Source organism: Euprymna scolopes, chromosome 33 (genome assembly GCF_053919585.1).
Source record: "Euprymna scolopes isolate OS-2025 chromosome 33, ASM5391958v1, whole genome shotgun sequence".
NCBI lineage: Eukaryota > Metazoa > Mollusca > Cephalopoda > Sepiida > Sepiolidae > Euprymna > Euprymna scolopes.
Window position 1 is genome coordinate 9,831,118 of NC_136514.1, and position 6,022 is coordinate 9,837,139.

A 6,022-nucleotide genomic window follows, 5' to 3' on the forward strand; every position below is an offset into this window, starting at 1 on the left:
TGTGTATATATATATATATATATATATATATATAGAGAGAGAGAGAGAGAGAGAGAGAGAGAGAGAGTCAGAGAGAGAGAGAGAGATGAGAAAAAAGATATAGAAGTGGAGAGAGTGCTAGAAAGACTGAGGGGGGGGAGGATGTTACTTTTTTTTTCCTTGAATGATGAGAAACTGTTGGTTGGTCGGCTTATGGTGACAACCTAGATTGTCGCGTCTACCTTTTTGCAACACTTAGCTTTGCGTGTGCGTTTATCCCAGGCTTGCCTCTCTCTCTCTCTCTCTCTCTCTCTCTCTCTCTCTCTCTCTCTCTCTCTCTCTCTCTCTCTGACTTTCTTTAGCTATTGATTCGCCTTTCCTTTGCTTCCGTGAAAAAGCGCTGTTCTTCAGTTTAGCTTTTATATTTCAGATAATTTTGTGCCTACTTTCTCTCGCTCTCGCTCTCACTCTCTCTCTCTCTCTCTCTCTTACTCTCCTCTCTCTCTCATTCTCCTCTCTCTCCAATTTTCAACCTTTAACCCTTAATATCCTCACTCTTTCCCCCCTCTCTCTCTCTCTCTTTCTTTCTCTATCTATCTATCTATCTATCTATCTATCTATCTATCTATCTATCTATCTGCCTATCTTATATTTTACTCTCTATTATTTTTAGCCTTCTTTGAAATCTATTTCTTCGTACCAACTCTCTCTATATCTATCTATCTATTTATCTATTTATTGTATCTCTGACTTTTATATCTGATTCAGTCCCTCTCACTCCGCTCGCTTTATATCTCCCCTCTCTCTCTCTCTCTCTCTCTCTCTCTCTCTCTCTCTCTCTCTCTCTTGTACACACACACACACACACGTACACATTTTTCTTTCTTGTATTTATTACTCAATCCCTCTCTACCAATTGTTACTTTCTCGCTTTCACTCCTCCCTCTCTATATATATATCTCTCCAGTCAGCCAGAAGTGTGCCTCCTACTCTTTCTTTCATTCACTCTCCTCCTCCTCCAACCCCGCTGCTCCTGCTGCTCTCGTCGTGGTCGTCGAGATTTCCCAGCTCTGATGCCGACGCCGCCGACGCCGCATTATGTCCTTCTAGTTATTCTCACCCTGTTTTCCTTTCGCCCTTAACTGCTCCTCTCCTCTGTGGCGCGTCCAACCCTAAGTCCGCAAAAAAAAAACAAAAAAAAAAACACCCATTTATTTAAAAAAAAAAAAAAAAAAAAAACACCGCAACAACACACCGATATCCTATCCTAACCTCCTCTCCCAAAAATAATAATTACAAAAAAAAACCTTTTCATTTTAAAAAAAAAAAAAAATCAACACCAACTATAACGAAAAACAAAAAAAATTTACAAAAAAACACACTTTTTTCCAACCACCAGACCCTCTACTACTTATCACCCAAGGTATGTTTTCCATTGCATTTTCTAGCAGTTGCACATATATACCTTCAACGGTTTCTTAGCCATCCACACCTCCGTCTGTTTGTATTCTTTCTTTCCGAACTACTTGTGTAAAATCACGCACTTCTAACTAATAACGTTAAACTGCAACGATATTGATTTACATTTTTTTTTAAATGTTTATTTAAATTAGCACTTACGGCATCAATTACAAGTAAAGAAAATACAAAAAAAAAATCTCTATAACGCACGTACACGTTACAGAACGAACATGTCATATTCCAAAAATCACGTAAATCGATCAAGTATTTTATTTAAAACTAAGAAAATCAAAATTTACGCTCTCTAGCGATTTTACTACTAAACTGCATTGAACGTAAGGCTGAGTTTTCACTTCTAAACTTCGATTTGAATTGTCTCCCCTTTTTTATTTTATCGGGTGGCGGACAAAAATATTACGACTAGCTTAGTCGTAAAGCTTGGTTTTCTTGAATAAAAACAAAAACTACTTGAGCAAATTGTGATTTTTGGAATATTTCATCTTCGTTTCGTGACTGGTACGTACATCATACAGACTTTTATGTATTTTCTTTACTTTTAATTGCCGCCATAAGTGTCAATCTGAATAAGTACCCCCAAAATAATAACATCATCATGTCGCTGACTGCTACCTCGATGATTTCTGCCGTCTCACACTGGCTTTACATCGAATTTATACCTGAGTACCTGTTTCGTTCGATATTGAAAAGGCTAATCTCCCAGGCATTACCTTTTTCATTTGGTTCCTTCCTAAAATCGTTTTATTGCCAAGTCATTTGAGACGCACCCACCTGAAAAAGCGGACCATGGCAAATATTATGGTACGACCGTTTGGAGTACCTGCTTTTTAGGTGTATAGCTGGATTCCCCTGTATAAGCTGGCATTGTGTTTTCTAACTTTACCACGGTGGGGTCCAGGTCCGGGTAAATGAACTTAGGTAGAATGCAGATAGTGTAGTAGTATTGGTTCTGTCCGCAGTCAGAGAAGAGTGTTTGCTTTTTTTAATTGTTGTTTTTATTTTAGACGAGAAATAATCAAAAATGAATTCTCATAATTTTGAAATAGGAGGTGCAGATGCTGTTTTTTTTTTTTTTGTTTTTTTTTTTTTCCAACATTTAAAACAGACTTCCTATCTGACTTCGCTATGTTGATGGGCAGGTGACTATATTCCTGTAATGTTTTACGTAAACGTCGTTCTCGGTTTTTCCAAGACCGGAGAGTCGTTCAGCTTTCTTCTTTTTGTGCATGTACGACGATCTATGGAAACGGTTGCAAACGAAGAAGAAATGGTATCGAAATGGATTACGGTACCGAATCTCTTTTAAACCCTCCCCCCCCTATAAAATCTCTTTTTCTATGCAGCATTGCAGCAGTCATCGACATAATTTGATATCGTCTCCTCATTTGCTATTATTTCAATCTTTCGGACTACTAGCTACATCTTCGCTGTTTTATATTCGCAACGTTTCGGCCGATGTAACGCCCGACCTTCTTCGAATATTTCTGGTCTAATTCGGGAACCTGAACCCTTTAATTTAATCAACGCACATTAACGGTCATTCCGCGTGATATGTGTTAAAGAGGTAGATTGTTCTCATCCTGTCAGCCATGACCGGATAAAAGTGGTGTTTTATGTAATGCTTAATTGTTGTAAGAATTGAATCGTTGATCTACAGAAAACTGTCACTTTGAACTGCTTGTTAACCAACGCTGTTAAACGTTACGCCATGGTTTCAACGAAGATGCTAATAGTAGTCCGAATGATACTCCCACATCTCCAAGATTACGAAAGATAATTTTTTTTGTTTATATTCATCAGCTTTTGATAAAAAAAAAGACAATTTAGAAGTGCCAATGTGATCTAAACACAACCGTTAGTTTTTTTTTTTTAATCAATTTTTTTTTATCTTCGTTTTTAAACCTGAACCTTGTATTATTTTTCTTTCTTTTCTTTTCTAACTAATTTTGCCTCACCTTAAAAAAAACCTAATGGTTATTTACCTTGTTGCAATCTAATATATACGTACCTTTGTTGACCATTTTAATATACGCAGTGTTTGCTTCTTTATAACCTTGCCTCCTGTCCTTCTCTGCTGGATGCGACATACCTTTTTATTTTGTAACCGACCCTGTTTTTTTTTTTTTTTGGTTTGTTTGTTTGTTTTTTTTATGTGTGCGTGTTTTTTTTTTTTTTTTTTTTTTTTTTTTTTTTTTTTTGCTAAACTTGTACCGAATATTGTTTGCTTGGTGTGTGTGTAGCATTTATTATTTATTATTATTATTATCATTATTATTATTATTATTATTTATTATTATTAACTTTATAAAATATCTCTTTCATTACTGTGATTATCATAATCTAGTTGATTACATTTACCTGCTTAATATATACATTCATATATATATATATATATATATATATATATATATAAGAAGGAATTTTCAGAGATCTCAAGAACTGATCATTATTGGGTTTAGTAGGTTAAACTTGATATAACAGGTGCACGCGCTTTGTACGTTTTCTTTTTCTTTTTTTCTTTTCGCATAAAAATTTATACGGAAAATAAATGAGAACGTCTCTTTGATGGACATTTAAATAAAGAAATCAAAACATATGCATATGTCTATTCGTCGGTTGTAAATAAGAGATATGATTGAGCGTGATGTGGAATAAATGAAGGCGTATGTTAGTCGAAAGAAAAATGAAAAATAAAAAACTAAAAAAAAAAATGGGTGGAAGACTAAAAAACAAATGACGCAAGTTTGTGTTTTCGTGGTGTATAAGTTTACGCATCTCTGCACGCCAATACCAAACCCTTATTTGTATTCCTTTTATTTCCTTCCAATTTTTTTTCCAATATTTTCCTTCACAATTCTTGTTGCCAAAAACAACCTTATTATTACCTCACCTTGCCTTCTAGTTCCCTCACCAAAAAGTAACTTTACCTCCAAAAAAATCCCCTTTCCTGATAACATTTACACCTATATTTCCCAAAGTTTTAAAAAAAAAAAAAAATTAAAAAAGGATGCTGTATTGGATCCGACTCGGCTTCATCACTATGCTACAAGAATTTCCGAGACCAACTGTTGGCATCAACCATGATGAGTTCTTCTTCGATGCTATTTTATGGTTCTTTCTCCATCCGTGGATTTCCATTTATTCGTCAGCATCTCCATCATCTACGTGTGAACACCATCTATTTCCGAGCGCATCGATGCTTCGTTTTCTTCATCACCTCCACCATCTTATCTGCTATTTATAATCAATACTGGCCTTTAAGAAGGATTTCTGAGGAATTCTCTTTTTTTTTTCTTCGAGTTGTTCTTCAAACGTCGCAAATATGGAAATTCTTCAAGACAAAATTTTTGAGTGTTAAAAATGGAAAAATATTGGAAATGATAAAAAAAAATGCAACGAAAATATATATTAACATGTTTAAATAGAAGATAATAAAAAAATTTAAAAATCAATTACCAAAAATTCTCGACAAGGAACGTATGGAGGATATAACTTACCAATTTCGTTTTTACTGGTGTTATAAGGGAAAAAATTACACATACGCACACAAAAGGATGAACCCCGTAAAGAACTCAGGAAAATAACCGCAAAAAGTCCTTCTTTATTTTAATGGTCAATTTTGGATATACATACATAACTTGCACCCATAAACCATAAATAATCTTGATAATGTCAGGTGTATAATATATATATATATATATATATATATATATATATATTCAATGTTTATTTTTGTAAATCATATGATTGTGTTATTGTTTGTGTATGCAAAAGAAGGACGCAAGATTTTTTTTAATTTCAAATTCGGTTTTATTTTTATTTTGTTAACGGGGATTTCTATTTTTTTTTTATTTTTTTTTTTCCAAGTCTCTAATTTTAAGAACGAAAGAATAAATCAATACAATTTATTCGCACGAATTGTCTGTCGCGTTTCATTTTTAAGTTCATCACTTGTGTTTTTCTTCTCTAAAATTATGTCACATGTAGAAAAATAGACGAAATTGATGCACCCATTAAATGACTAGGCGTAGATAGGGATTGAACTCGGGTTTACAACGATCAGAAGGTCTGCGTCGTAACCTCGCGCCCACGTATATACGCACACAATCCGTGCGCGATTCTGTTGTTAAATGTTATTTTAAATGAACTCATACTATAAAGCAAATAACAGTCAAATCATTTGTAAAGTGTCTATATTATTAAACGCACACTTGTAAGAGTATGTCAATATTTTATAACTCTATCTATTATATAAGAGAAAATCGCAATTCTCATTTTCTGGTTTAAAACTATGCACGGTGTACTTATAAAACGGCATATCATCGAATTCAATGCAACCCCGAATCTTGTTATGGTTTTTAAAAAAATACTTCCTTTGGGAGAATCACGAATCGAATATTTGAAATATGTGCAAGTGGTGGTATTCTTTTTTAATTTATTTTCATTTGTTATTGTTTTAAAAATAACACTGAAACTAGATCAAACTGTCGATCAGATATATTTTTTTTAGTTTTGCTTTCTTCCTATTATAATGAACCAGTTGCAAGAAATAGTTAGGATGCAG

General features: G+C 33.9%; 1 protein-coding gene across 15 annotated transcripts in view; it reads left to right on the plus strand.

The window, feature by feature from the left end:
- Positions 1 to 967: 967 nt before the first annotated feature.
- LOC145258136 (poly(rC)-binding protein 3-like) overlaps positions 968 to 6,022 on the plus strand; it is a 572,684-nt gene continuing 567,629 nt past the window's right edge. For 10 of the 15 annotated variants that reach the window (XM_080115914.1, XM_080115903.1, XM_080115881.1 and 7 more), the window contains exon 1: positions 984 to 1,402. The gene's annotated coding sequence lies outside the window, so the exon portion shown is untranslated. Of the gene's footprint in view, positions 1,403 to 6,022 lie in introns of all 15 variants that reach the window. The other 5 variants (XM_080115923.1, XM_080115891.1, XM_080115897.1 and 2 more) reach the window with 2 other exon arrangements.